Below are 15719 nucleotides of genomic sequence, written 5' to 3'. Positions count from 1 at the left end.
TAATGGCATTGCAGAATAGTTACAGCACAGCAAATAGCAGCCAAGATAAGCTGGACTTGTCCCTTCCCTTGAAGCTGATACACAGTGGCCTGTTATCTACAATTCGTTCTCTTCTTATTTCCACTAACAGGTTATATTGGGGGTTTTGCACTTTTTTTCTCCTAGCCATCAAAAGAACTGCAGTGAGCAACACCCTACTAGGCGTGCTACACAGTCATGGCTTAGACTAAAACAGCCGTATCCATACGGCCTAGAAGCACTCATAGCACACGAATCATGTCATGTCTCTGTACGGCCCAGTTAGGTGGAGACTAAAAGTTTAACAGGCTGCGACCACTTGATCCAGGGACAACAGGAGTGAGAGAAATGCAGGCAACCTAGATATACACCATCTGACTTCAAGCACTAGCTATCAGTGAAGGGACAGTCACGCAAGCAGGTTGATAATTTAGGTGCTCGGCTTCTTCTAAGCAAAGAAGGGTAGCAGCTTACAGTCAACACAACATAGTTAGAAAATGGTAAGATAATGAAACACTTAAAAGATGAAAAGGAAACTTCCTTGTTGCTCTCTCATTCTTACTGGATTTCACCAAAGATGGTGATCAACAGGGAACACCAGCAAGTTAAATAAAAACAAGACAACAATGGACATTTTGAGGTTACAGTGAAAGCAAGGTCTGCTCAAAGGCAGACAAAAACACATTCAAAGATATGATTTACCATTTATTTTCAAGAGACAGTCAACATATCTGAACTTCAGCCTTAAAACTTTAATGTTTTTTCCTATATTTAGCAATAAATTTTTCTTTGTTCATGAAGGAGACCTAACCAGTGGTACTTTTCCCTAACAGGATAACGTCTGGCAATAACAATTGTATTGATTACCTGATTCCAGCTCCCTCTGCAGAACAAAGCCTTGGCCATGAATGAATAATTCTCACCACTCTATCACATTTTATTATGGAATAAGACAATGATTGAACTGGGGGAGGCAGCTTTCTGCTGCCAGTGTTCCAGGTATGTTTAACTACCACCTAGCTGCTTTTCCTAATAAACACACAGTGACTGGATAATTAAGTCTCATACTGTTTGCTGACTGCTTGGGTTTTCAGGGCCCATTTCTGTTTTGCTCCTCCCACAAAAGCAGGCATAAAAACCAGCCAACAGGAGTAAACCACTGAATTGCTGCAATGTCATAAACAGTTTCTTTATGACAGCAAAATTCTTCTGAAAAGAAACGCAAGAGAAATGAGCTTTGATAAATCACCATTATTTCACATCTACTCTGTTTTATAGCTAGAAAGTGTATGAAATAATACTTCTAGTACAGGAGGAAAAGCAACATCCTACAGTGTCTCCTCCACCCTCTTTCCTCTGCTTATCTATTAAAAACCCCCAACCACTCAAAAACCCAGAACACCTTCACTGCTCTACAGCTTAGTGCAGGATCCCAAAAAAGGGAGGTATCTTGGCCAAAATCTAAAGCCTGACACAAGCCCCCATGGCACGTCCCACTAAGAGAAATTCTCCACAAAAGAATCATAACCAATGTCAACAGATAATAAAACAGCACCATAGCATAATATGTAAATTATATTTATAATTAACCACTTGTTCTGAAAATACTAGTATCATTCCGTTTTGTAGATTCATTAATAGCAAATTACACAGATTATTTTTATTCTGTACCATATTTGGGCTGTGTGCATTATGCAGCTAAATAGTATTGATAAAACTGCTACACTGTATAGAGAGCTGCAGAATGTAATTAGTATTCCACTTTGCATATGCAATTGCTGCTATAGTATAATGAATTAACTGATAAACAAGATTTAGGATAATACTATTTGCCCTCTCTCCAATCATTATATTTTGTAATGAAATGGCATTGCTGGATTCAGCTTCTAAACATCTTAACAGAGAATAATGAACTTGAGACATTGTGGAAAGAAGGCCAGCGGATGCTGCGTTGCTAACAGCACTGTGTTCCCACAAGAAGAATGAACTGGTAAGGTCTAAGACATAAAAAAAAGTTCACTGTGTGATAAGGATAACATTGTTCTTATGCTATATTAAGTATGTTCATTCTCCTTGCTAAGCACGTACCTCTTACTTCCAGTGAATCATAGTTGAGTATTTGAGTTTTACCTAATTATTCTACAAAGTCAAAGTGGGAAAAAACAAGCCCTAACCGTACAGTGAAACAACTCATTCCCAAGTTCTTGCTTCTTTTAATTGATTCTAATAACATTTGCCTGCAGGCATTGAAAACAAGTACAAATATTGTGAAACACTCACGCTTGCAGAAGCTTGGTAGTTGGCCACAATTTCATTTTCCCAACAGAAGAGAACAGTGCAAATTAGGAGGGACCTCTCGAAATGCTTGTGGCCCCATGTACCTGGTACTGGAGGATGCCTTGTTTGAAAAACAAGTTACAATACTAAGACTGGCAGTTATATATATGTGTGTGTATATATATACACGCATATACACACACACATTCAATACACTAATGATATGTGCCATAAAGATATGGGTACGTTTAGGTTGGATACCAGAATTAAGACTCAAACAAGGTCAACTGCCACTGCTTACTTGGTTACGAGGCACAAATCAAAAGGGGAAAGAGAAGAAAGGAAAGAAAGAAATACAGATAGCTACCCTCCCATCAGTCCGATGCCCAGTCTGTTGGGAGAAGGTTCTCAAAACTCCCACCCTTGCTTCATCCCTCTATATGGCAAGGGCCATGCCTTGCTAATAGGCTCATTTCACTAACTCCCACCCCTTATTTTCCCACCAAAAATGTGCACCTGTTTGGGCATGTCCAGCTCCTGGCAGCTGTTTTGTCTGCCGAGGTCCAGCTCCCGCAGCTGCTTTGTCGGGCAGCTGGAGCCATTATCAGGACGGACCCTGCAAACCCCCCCGGGCAGCTCTGCAGTCCCTGGGCAGTCTTCTGGGCAATGAGATCTTCAGCTTAGGTGTGACGGGAGACAGACCCGTTCTTTCTGGGGTATACTACAACTTACCTGGACTCCATTTGTTCCACTTCAGTACTATGTCAAACTCCTTTCTCACTACAATTACAGATGTCATTCTTTAGTCTTGTCTATTTTTGTTGCTTTCTGTTAATGCTTGGGATACTGGTTTACAGAAGTACGCTACCAGTGGGTGTGTTCACCTTACCAAGGGACACACTTCAAATGTTTTTCTCTTTTATGCTTCTCCTTCTCTGTCCTCCAAGTGCATCACCTCAAGCAATGTGTATGGGGAGAAGGCAAGTCACTGAAAGAAAGCTCTCGAATGGCTCAAAGACCTCAAACGCACACAGACTTGCTACCTTACCTCAAACAGACCTCAACTGTCAGTCTGTTCTATATCAGACTCTAGAAAAACACTGAACAAGCATTTTGCTATATTCTTCATAGTATCTAAACATATTAATCCTGATGTTGCTGTTGAATTGGAACTAACCATTGTTGTGGATAAGCGCCACCTGCCTGTTCTCTTCATTTATAAACCATGAAGAAATCCATGAAATGAAAGGACTCTCCCATTTCCAGAATACACTGCTTCGCATTAAAAGCACAAAAGCTTCTATCACTGCTTAAGAAGGAAACTGAACAGCAGAGACAAAAGCAAGCTGGGGAGTAACCACCTTCAGACCTTCCAAATAAAGTTTATTTTCTCCTTAAAGAAACTAGAACTCTGGACGATTAGTTAACCCACGATTTTCCAACTTGAGTAGCTCCACACAGATTAGCTTCTCAAACCTTTATTACTAAAAATTAAAGACTGTTAAGAAAGACCTGTCACAGTCACCAATCCATTGCGATTCAGTGACAGATCACCCCTTGCTCATGTGGTAGCACTGTTTTTAAACGGAGCTCTCACTAAATCTCCCAAAGCAGGGTCGTTCCCGAAGTCCTGCATGCAGGATATAGATTGGAGAACAGCCCCTCCGAAAAGATCAAGGATGTTTTCAGAACTGAACTTTGCCAGTAAGGCATTTAGAAAAGCAATGCCACCAGACTGTTTTTCTCATCTTGAAAACTCTTTGTGGTACTAAGCTGGCATTATTATCCTTTATTTTTTTTGGTGAACAAGGCTGAAAAGGATCAGGAACAAGGCAAAAGTCTTCACAGTGACAAAGGTGGAGACAGAATATACATATGACACCTCATTCCTTATCCTACTTCCAAGGCTACACAGCTTCCCGTTTATCCTATTATTTACATTCAGATACAAAGCCTTTGAACATTAGGGTGTCTTTGAGCCTAAAGAAAGTGTAATAACAACACTGATAGCAGTCTGCAAAGCATTCCCTGACCAGGTTCTAGTACGTGCCCGTGAGAATATCTAAAGCTGGCCTGCAAAATTAATTCCTCGTTCTCTCATGAACTTATCTGGACACAGAACTAGTGTTAATATATTTGAAAAGAAGACTTCTGATGTCCTGTTTTATCCTTCATCTGACATCAAATCAGTGCTGGATATAAACCTCAAATATTGGCTAGCTCCCAGCATAGAAGTTTGAAACATCTAAACTCCAACTGCTTCTAAAACAAAACAGCTGTATCTTCCAAGGGAAGAAGAATAGCAATTGTTGTTTCTAGCACTTTCATTTTGCATCAAGACAGATGAATCTCTAGAGTAATTTCACTCATTAAAATGGGTTTGGCTGATCACGTTTCACCTGAGCTCTACTACCATCACACTAGTTCTTTTTGACTTGTTAATTAAAAATACAGGTCCATCAAGCTAGTCAGAAAATTAAAAACCTCAGAAGTGGTAGTCTCTATAGCTGCTAATGTGTGCACGCCTAAAGCCACTGTAGTACACAGGAGAGCAAAGCATAAAAGATAATTTTTTTCCTTTATGCAAGAGCAATGAACAATGAGTAATAAAAGGTATCAATTATTCACATTGCTTCCCAGTAGTTTAGAATTTCAAGGGGGGGGGGAAGAAAAAAGATAAGAAGTCATACTGCCTTTGACTAAAGAGTAAAAGTTATTTGGTGAAATGCAGATATTGCTGAGCAGAAAACTTGGATACGTATATTACTATTAATTTGGAATACAGAAAAACATATCCAGCTTGGGTTTTTCTTTAATTCCTTAATAATATGGATTCTTTACCAAAGTAAAATTTCTAGAATTGAAAACTAAGACCAAATAAGCCACTGGAGAGCTCATAGTTGGTGTTACCAAGCCAAAAGCTACTGCCTTGCAAGAGATGATGCTTCCAGGAATGCTACAAAACCACAGCTGGCCCTCTGCCTCCTTGGCTTCAATCAGATGTGCTTAGGCATCAACAGCTGAACGTATGAAGAGTTGTTCCTGCAGACATAGGATCATAGAATAGTTTGGGTTGGAAGGGACCTCAAAGATCATCCAGTTCCAACCCCCCTGCCCTGGGCAGGGACACCTCCCACTGGCTCAGGCTGATCAAAGCCCATCCAACCTGGCCTGGAACACCGCCAGGGATGAGGCACTGTCTGCAGCTTTCTTACGTTGGAAACAGTGCACAGTGGGCAAAGCACCCCTTGGTTTGCGTTTGTTGGGCTACAGTTTGTTTTTTTGGAAGATGTAAGGAATAGCAAGGAAAGGAACATGAAAACTGGAAGTGTCAATATGATTTCAAAATGTTTATTAATACTCATGAGCTAGTAAATGTCACCTGCCAGTGAAGTAAACCTTGCCACAGGAATGCAGATTATACATTCTATGCTTAACAATTTTTTTATCTTGGCGTATCCAAAGGGAATAAATAACTTGAATATTTCTTCCTGACATTTTTTCCTATTTCAGTATTTACCCATTCCCTCTCACTTATCGACATCAGAAAACCATTTAGATTTAGGTTTGGTGGCTTTAACTCCATTGAGTTATTTATTATGTGAAAGAGAAGAAGTACCCTGGAAGTAAGCAGAGAACACAGACCAGTAAATCAAGTTCACAGAAAATATGTATGTTGCCATTGAGAAGACACAGCACCAAAAGAAGAACTGGGAAGAGTGAAGATGTCTTACAACTGCAAAGATATTTTTTTATATATTATAAATTTCTTTAATTATCTAAAGGACTAGAACTACAGCTACTAGACAAAGATGAAAGCTGACTATTGAGATGCTAGGAGGACAAGAAGGATGGACTACAGTTGGAGACCAAGGACTGTCCCCAGACAGCATCTCAATTCACTGCTGTCAGGGTGAACGCTGTCCTAGATGTGCCGCTGCTGTCGTGAAGGAGGACCTTTCGCGCAACCTAAGCCAACTGGATTGAAATAGAAACGTTGGATATGACAACTAAGTGAGGATGAAAAAACAGAAGGGCATAAAGAGGGGAGCCCCTGCACGGGAAAGGGAGCGGAATGCTTTGTGAATACAATACAGAATCGCTCTTGCCAATCTCAAGACAACAGTTGATGGCAGGACACATGGACAGACCTCGCAGCATCCAGTTCAAAACACTGATATCTCAGTTTTCACAGAGAGCATTTTAGAATTTGGGTTAGTGTCGAAAGAGTTAATGAAAGATGTTGCAGAATAAAACCAATGGTTGCCCTGTACTGAATTCCAGCTGCTGCCATACCCGTGGTAACCGTATTCCATGGTCTGCAAGAGCTGCAAAGGAAAGGCATATTAACTTCCCAAGCCTTAAAAAGGGAACCACCCTATCCATCAGGCACTCAATGATTTTGTCCATTTCAGCTCTTCTTAACAGAAAAGAGTCAACAGAAGCCAGGCTTGTTTTCTTCCTTCCCCAAAGTCCTTAAATTATTACGTTACAGTGGTTTAGGATATTGACATAACCATGCATTCTTCTAAATAATAAAAAGCGAAGAAAAGAAAGGGACGGCTTTCCTTTATGGTATTTTCTTAATGAATTCAAGAGGGGGAAAAGGATATCAAGAGTTTATGAACTGTTTAAACATAAAGCCAAAGAATTATAGATAAAGTTCCAAACCATTAATCCATTATATACTGTGAATTGGACAACCCCAGTGAGATATCATTTCCAGAAATGAATCAAGCAAAGCCATCAGCAAATAGTTAACACTCTGAACCGTCGAAACTCTCTTTGATTCAATTCAAGCTGCAAACCTCTATGTTTAGAAGCTAATTTACACTGGAAACTGGAACTTAATCATCTCTTCTCATGCATTTGAAAAAGGATGGCTTTATTTCACAGGGTCTAAATTAACTTTGAAATTTTGCTACACATGGTAATATAATATCTAGTCAGATATGCTGATCTTACCTTGAAAGAAAGTAATTGCTTGATTCCTCCCCTTAATATTATCCTGAAGCTGATAAAATTTCACTAGGCAGCATTACGAGAAGATCTGGACTTTTCTCAAATAGGGCAGGATGTATATAAACCAAAGATTATCAGTGATGGGGAAAGAAACGCTTGTTGGACAGGAGGAAAGAGGAAATTTTTCTGTTTGGCCCAAAGTTCACCAATTTCAAAATAAATCATCCAAAGACCATTGAAACAAATAAGAAAAACACTGTATTTGCAAAATGAGTTGAATTGTCTTTTCTAATTGGTTATTACCTTTAAGTCAATAAAAACTCTATTTGTGCCACTGTTTGTCACACTTACTGCAAGGACACTATCAGTGTGATGAGCTACGAGTTTCCAAAGTGCTTTGAAGAATCCTGTGGAAGGGGAAAAATGCCGATAAGTCTAGATGTTCAGGCAGTAACAAAGTAAAGTGCACGATTTTCTCTTCGTCAAGAAACAAACGCTGCAATCAGTAATAAAGGAGAAAAAAAAAATCCCATAATCAATATGAAGAGAGTCTTCCTATGCTTCAGAGTGTACAAAGGCAGATGTGTTTTCTGATAAGAGTTCTCTAGCTCAGGAAGAAAAATGTCAAGTGTTAGCTCGATCTAGTGGGTTTATTCTTGTTCAGCATCTGAAGAGGACAGCAAGTTCTTTGATCCTTCTATGGCGAAGCCCCAACCTTCACAGAATCACAATGCATTCAGGCCCTCTCTTCATAAAGCAAAACGGTGTGACACCAGAAGGCTATCATTAGTGCTAAACAGTTAAACTGGTTTATTAACACCTTGCTGGGCTCTAGAGATCCATTAGAGTTCATACCAATGATCATTCATCAGAACCAGACCTGAGAGCAGCCATTTTTAAGGAGAGTAAGAAATTCTCCCGAGAGGAAACTCCACAGTTAGATATTTTTAAAGGAAATCGCTGTAAGGGGATGGAAATTGTTAATTTAATTCTGTGTGACCCTAAAGTGAGACATTTTCCATAATGCAGAATTACTCAAGAGGGGAAAGCAGCTTTCCATGTTTCTTGGCAAACTGGAATAACGAAGTCGTGGTATCTCCATAAAGCAAACTGGTCCACAGACTGAAGCACAGCTTTGTCATTTCTATGGGATATTGGTTTCTTCTGTTAAAGAGTAAGCAAATGCAATAAATTATTCCTTATTCCTCCCAAATTAGTAATTAAAGTGTTGAAGTCTGATATTGGATTCTTTAATCTACATTCCACAAATCACAGATGTGCATCCATATTATCTCCAGATAACTTTCATCAATTTTAAATAAATAATATTTCACTTTTCACCTTTCAGAAAAAGCGTATGTATTTCTATACTGCTTCTTTTTATTCATAACAAAATACATTAGGCATAACATGCCTTTATTTACAGTGGAACACAGAATGGTAGCTAAGTATCGAGACCTTCGTGATGCACCTATGTACTCCATAAGCAAAATAGTAATATCATCTGTAAATAAAGAAAAGCACCTCGTATTGTAACCTTTACTGTATAAATTAATGATTGCCTGCTACACAAAGTTGCTAATCCACTCCACAGTGAAGCACTGGAGAGTACTATGTACCTCTTCTTCTTTTTTTTTTTCTTTAAACTGCTAAAATAAAATGTCATCACTTACCTATAAAATCACTTCTCTGCTGCCTCTTACGTTTAGCAAATTTGTAGCCAGCTCTCAGTTGTTAATACGGCCTGCAAACAGTGTATTGGGATTTTTCACAAGCAATTAAGGTCAATTAATGCTCAATGCATTTCCCTTTGATAGCTTACACAATACCAGATATTTAACTCATAACCACTTATTAAATTTCCTGTTTACTGAGCTAGGCCAAAGACTTCCAACATAAACTTCCAAAAGGAAAAAGTGTATTTTTAAAGTTACATGAAAAATTTAAATGTAGCAATTTATTCAAGACATGGTTATGTAACATATATAAGCTTCTACTTAAAAACTGGTTTCTCTTTTTGGCCCTGAATAGAGGCAAGCTGTAAGGCATCAACTTCTCTGCTTGGAGAGCAGTGGCTGGCTCCGTAGGCAGCCTTGGGATGATTCCCCCTCAAGCTCCAGCAGAGAGACAGAGTCTCAGTCTACAACAGGAATAATGCTCCAAGGTGATGACCATCATCATGAGGTTCAACAAGGCCAAGTGCAAGGTCCTACACCTGGGTTGGGGCAATCCCTGGTTTCAGTACAGGATGGAGGATTGAGAGCAGCCCTGCGGAGAAGGACTTGGAGGTGCTGGTTGATGAGAAGCTCGACATGAGCTGGCAATGTATGCTCACAGCCCAGAAGCTAACTGTATCATGGGCTGCATTCAAAGAAGCGTGGCCAGCAGGGAGGGAGGGGATTCTGCCCCTCTGTTCCTTTGTTGTGAGACCTCATCTGGAGGATTCTGTCCAGTTCTGGAACCTGGATATGGAGCTGTTGGAACAGGCCCAGAGGAGGCTACAAAGATGATCAGAAGGCTGGAGCAACTCCTATATGAGGACAAGCTAAGAGTTGGGGTTGTTCAGCCTGGAGAAGAGAAGGCTCCGAGGAGACCTTATAGCGACCTTCCAGTACCTGAAGGGGCTCCAACAAAGCTGGAGAGGGACTGTTTACAAAGGCTTTTAGGGATAGGACGAGGGGCAATGGGTATAAACTGGAGAGGGGCAGATTTAGATTAGATATTAGGGGGAATTTCTTCCCCATGAGAGTGGTGAGGCCCTGGCCCAGGTTGCCCAGGGAAGCTGTGGCTGCCCCATCCCTGGGGGTGTTCAAGGCCAGGTTGGATGGGCCTTGGGCAGCCTGAGCCAGTGGGAGGTGTCCCTGCCCATGGCAGGGGGTTGGAACTAGGTGATCTTTAAGGTCCCTTCCAACCTAAACTATTCTGTGATTCTATGACCAAGCTTTGCGTGGAAGCTTTGCTCTCGCTCAAAACATCACCCTGCATCAGCATTATTCAGCTGACATGAAAATGGCAATCCGTGCACTCATGAGCCAGAGGTACCGGCAGCTGACCGGGCAGGCGAGGAACCGAGCAGTGCAGCAGGGTAACCTTTAGCAGCCGCACGCAGAGGGAACTGGCGGTGCTTGGTTGCATCCAACAACGAAGGCATTTCAGGTCACCCTGCACCCTCCTTCAGAAGAGCAAACTTGGCTTTCCTCAGCTTTAATGTTACTAAACCGTCAGAACCTCTCACCGTTCACGCCACTGACATGTTGACCTCTGTGGCTTTGTTGTTATTATTAATAATACAGTAATGATGGTAAATTATAAGTTTGCATGCACACAGCTCTTTTTTGTAATTACTTAAGTAATGTTTAATTTCATTTCAGAACAAATAAATTTCTGCCTTCAGGAAAAAAAAATCTGAGAACTATTCCAAATAAGCAGATATACATATGTATGTACGTCCTGCATAAGAAAAGAAAGAAAAGCTCTTAAGGTCATTTTGCAGGAAAAATATTCAACCATAAAACTAAAATAGTTCGAAGGAAAAAAGATTGAAAAAAAATAGAAGGATTATGGAAAATGTTTCTGTCAACACAAGTTCTCAAAATAGATGTTTTGGACAACAGATGCAAAGCATCCAATATATGGGAACTACTTTGACTTATTATTTCTTTTAATTTGCATTTGGCAAGTCACAGGAAGTGAAAAGCTAATTTAGAAGAGTTCTTTCCAAAATGGATTCCTACCCCACAGTCTTTGCTGTATGCAGAAATTGAGCTCTATCGGTATAACAAGAAAAAATAGTAATGCCTCTTGACATTCAAATTTAAAATGTCCTTCATGAAAATACACTGTTTCCTTGATTCTTCTTTAATACAATAGCAAGCAGGTATTAGAACTGGGGTGGAAAAAAGCAAAAGGAGATGCATGGAACTTAGACAAGCCCTTTCATTGTGATACTGAAAAGAATATGAAATGAATAAGAGATAACACTGAAAGAGAATCCTAGCAAGCCTTTTCCCCTCAAACCAGCCATTCACTTTGATTGCCCTCATTGCAAAAAATTATTAAAAAAAAATCAAATTACATGATTTAATCTGCCCAGCAACAGCTTAAATAGCAGGAAACACTAATTAATTTTAATAAGAAAATGAGAGGTTTCCTCTTAAAGGAATAGTGTCAAATGATATTGACCCACAACTCATGCACCATCACATCAGCATTCTGAAATACTGAGCAACAGAATTTCCATATTTAAAAAAAACCTAGAAATTAACATTTAATAGAAGACTTCCTTTGACCTTCAGGACTTTTAGCACAATCACGGCCGTACCGCATCACTACATGAACATCTAAAGAGTGACGTTACAAAGGCTGGCTGCACAAGCTCAGCGTTCGCCTCTGAAAGAGGAGTCCTCAGCCCCTGGAATTCCTTTTTCCATGCCCTCTGTCCTTCCAGACACGCTCCCTCTGCTCAGCCCTGGCACCCAGCCTGCCCTCGGGAGAGCACTCCACACCCAGGACCATGCACACAGTTTTATATTACAAAGCAGAATTAGTTCCCAGACGAGTTCATGCACACCAGAGCGGGCAGAGCAGAGGAACCCGTCTCTGCCACTGGCAGGGAGTTGGTGGAACAGCTCAGTCGCACCCCGTAACTTCCCTTTTAATATTTTCCTTTCAACCAGATCGCCTTTCAAAGATTTGCAAACATCTCTACAAAAAATATTTTTTTTCCTTTGAAAATAATCTGAAAAATAAATCATTCCTTAGAAACACATTAATAAGATGTGCTGTGTCACTGCGATGGCCCCTTTACATGCCAAGGCGTACACACAGATATCAGTGCCATGAGGAGAAACAAGCAAAAAGGACACTCAACTTCATTTGTACAGTTTCCATCTACTTAATTTACTTTCCCATACTCAATGACCTCAAATATTTCTGTTCAAAACACCTTTTTTTACCAATCTGGCCATTTTCCATTGATCAGATATTGATTTCTTTTACCTCCCTGATATAATAGAAAACTAGAGCAATGCTGGGCTGTGTAACTATTCACATGCGTGACCTCCACCAGCAGCGAGCATTAGAATAACTCTGCAAAGTTTTATTAAATGCGTATTAAACACAGCAAACCTAAATATCACAGGACAAGGTGTAACCAAGGAAACTCAGTTTTAAGTAGCAAGAGATTTGCCTGAGCAGCAAAGACATCAGAATGTTTAATTTTTTTCCAATCAAGAGGTAGGAGAAGATATCAAAGTAGTAGAGACATTAGACATTTATTAAAACAAAGACACCAAAAAGATGTGAATATCACAAAAAAAATTAACCATAGCAACACACAACAATCAGAACAGAAATCCATTCTCAAACCTTGAGGGCCAGACTTCCGTTCCCCTCAAACCAGAGAGGCTGGAATGCACGTGTTTGCCTTGACCGCAAGCAGCTTTACTTCACTTTCTGATAGCAACAGCTATCTTGCCTATAATCCAAATCCAAGACTAAACTGCTGCTCAGCTAGAGCTGATAACTACATCTTTAAGACTTGGAACATACTCCAAATCTCCAAGCAACATGTGATGCCGAATGGTGTAGCCCAGTAACAAACAACTTGGGGATAAGAGTGAAATGGTATCAAGTTTTTTGTGTTAGACCAATCTGATAGGCTTTCCTCTGCAGCAACGCCAGCACACCCTACAAGAATGAGTAAAAGATGCAACATCACAAACTAAAGAAAGACGAAAATCATTAACAAGAGATATAAACAAGTAAATTTTTTGCTTCATTTCCACAAAGAAAATATAAACTGAACTTAAGAATCACGCAGGGCTCTGTCTCATGGTTAAAGCTCTGCATCCACTGAGAATTAGTAGCTGAACTATAAAACAGGCTGCAGACGGGAAGAACCAGTGACCCTTATACTTAGGTGTAACTACATAATACACAAGACAAATTGGACAAGCAAAACAATTTGCTTTGCAGAATTCACACAAGGAAATGCTCTTTGCAGAAGGCTAACATCGTTCTCCTGATATTGCGTGGTATTTGGATTATCTATTATATCAAGAGGCAGAAAAATTAAGCCTCTTGAAAATCAGATCCACTTGTCATAAAAAGAAAGTTTCTGAAGAACAATACAAGAGGCTCCAATTTGACCTCCATCAAAAAACAACGCAACTGCTCTAGTATCAAAACTTAAATGGGAAAAGAAATGCAAGATATAAAGGTTCTGAGACTATTTCTTGTAAGTTAGAAACACAACCTTTCATGGGTTCTTTGCTGAATATTTGCGTAAAGACCAGAAATTCTAGGATGTCAATCATCATCTAACAAAGAGTCCGTAGAGGATTGCTAAAATTCAGTCATGATCTATGATTCCTTTTGAGCAGAAAGATAAATTTGTTAAGAAATTAAGAACTGGATAAAACAAAGTCAGTATTGAAGACCGTAACCTGCAAAGCTGTAGGAAAAAGAAAATTCCAAGCAAGGATAATTTCAATGTAAATAGTCTAAAAGAAAAAAGCCAGGGAAGAGGTAGGTGGAGTCAAAGCATGGAACAGCTCTTTCAACAAAATTTTCATAGTCAAAGCTTGTCAACATGGTTTGGGTCTGTGATCAGAAAGCCCCGAGATCTGACTACAATCAGTAGACCAATTATCACCGCAGAAATCTATTCTTTTGTATGGAACGGGAGAAGGTATTTTCACAGAAGACAACCCCTCGAGAAGATGAGGGTCAGCTTCATTCAATGTTCCCACCTCTCAGTGCCATCTGCCTGATATACAAACAAGACTGATATTGAAGTTATGAGTATCACACAAGACCTCCCCTCTGCTAGTGGAGATCTCTTCAGGCAACACCGACACAGTTTCTCTCATTTATTGCTATCAAAACTGATGGTGGACTTCAGTATCTAGAGCCCACCAAGGGCTAGTTTCTTTGCAGGGATAGTTTCTTTTCTTCTTTGAAAATTCCAGGCAAAATTCCAAGCTCTTCCCTGTAGCAGCCAGTATATCCTAAAAACCTACTAAAAAAGGGCAAAAATTACAGTGCAACAGAAGTTTAGAGACAAATCTCACTTTGCATGAATTTGCCAATTTATACCTCGAGGATCACTTCAGAGCATCCTTTGAGCAAGGCAGAACTGAACAGATGTATGTTGAAAAGGTTTAAAATGCAAAACAAACAAGCAAACAAAAAAACAAACAACAAAACAACCACACACCCTCCGTACAGAGGATGGGAGGATATCTCATCACACTGATGGGTTGCCCCTCATCACAGTGCAGGCCTGGTTATCCAACAGCACAGAAAGGGTTGCTCACCTACAGCTCACCTGCCTGAATTCAGCTCAAGCTTCCCTTGGACACATTTACTACATTGCTGCTACCCCTCCGAGACACAGTGGGAGGCAGAGAGAACGCTTTACAGTCTGGAGCCCTTCATTCCAAAAGCTCACAGGCAGCATGGAGTACTAATTCATTTCCTCGATGACCGGAGAGAGCAGCGAACCCATCACAGAGCAGCTGGGGCGTGTGCCAGGACATCGTACCCATAACACCTCAGCAACCAACAGGATGTGATCATCCCTTTTGTCTAAGAGGAAAAACACCCTCGCTGCTTTATTAATGTGCCACTACTGTAACAAGGGGCAACTCCAGCCATGGAGATTACAGCAGGGACAATGGTCATCTGTCTGCACAGAAAGAGCCCCAGTTCTCCTTGGAACCTGCACTGCTCTCCTAAAACGTAAGCACACTAATACAGCACATTAAACCTGCTCAACTGGAAGAGGCTTTATGAAGGCCGGTCCAGGTGTCTGTCTGGTGGGCAGTAAGAGAGGCCACCCCGCGAGCTGACAGCACAGTCACAGCAGACAGCTGTCCCCACGGCACTCGGCAGTCACTGCAGCCCTTCCCAGCCTGTGACGTTTGGGGTATCACCACTACACCCTAAGAAGAACTGCCAAAGAGCTCGGTACACAATCGCACATGACCCTTTACGCACCTTTTTTCTTCAATGTTTACATCCACTTGAAGAATACTTCAGCACTAATACAGCCATCAAACCCTCTCCTTGACAAATGAACTCACAGGTTTTCCAAGGTGCATCCACTGAATCATGTCAAAATTTAGTCATTGAATGCCAATTGCATCACTTTTTGTTAATCCCTTTATTCCCTTAGCCCAAGGCTAGTATTTCTTTTGATCAATATAAATCTTGCCTGTCATCTTATTTTTGCTGTCACTCTATTATGTCGCTGAGCCAAGATCCTCATTTATCCCTGGTGTTGCCGTCCCGTCCCTCCTGACACTTACCCTGTGAATATGTCATTATCAATCTCCTTGATCCTCCCAGGTTTGTACATAAATTCATCTCACCAGAATTGACTTCCATGAAGTCGTAAGTCCCACCCCATTAAACGCTACCTGCTGCCACAGAGGCTTTGCTTGGAAGTAGCACTATTG

The 15719-nt window shown here is 40.5% G+C and overlaps 1 protein-coding gene across 7 annotated transcripts in view; it reads right to left on the bottom strand.

The window, feature by feature from the left end:
- FHIT (fragile histidine triad diadenosine triphosphatase) overlaps positions 1-15719 on the bottom strand; it is a 616279-nt gene that overhangs the window by 466298 nt on the left and 134262 nt on the right. Inside the window, exon 1 of one of the 7 annotated variants that reach the window (XM_054076612.1) lies at positions 8931-8951. The exons of the other annotated variants lie outside the window; for them this stretch is intronic. The gene's annotated coding sequence lies outside the window, so the exon portion shown is untranslated. Of the gene's footprint in view, positions 1-8930; positions 8952-15719 lie in introns of those variants that run through there. 7 annotated transcript variants of the gene reach the window in all.

Source organism: Cuculus canorus, chromosome 11, assembly GCF_017976375.1.
Source record: "Cuculus canorus isolate bCucCan1 chromosome 11, bCucCan1.pri, whole genome shotgun sequence".
In the NCBI taxonomy this organism is placed as follows: Eukaryota; Metazoa; Chordata; class Aves; order Cuculiformes; family Cuculidae; genus Cuculus; species Cuculus canorus.
Note: the sequence above shows the minus strand (reverse complement) of the source record. Positions and strands in the feature narration are given on the sequence as shown.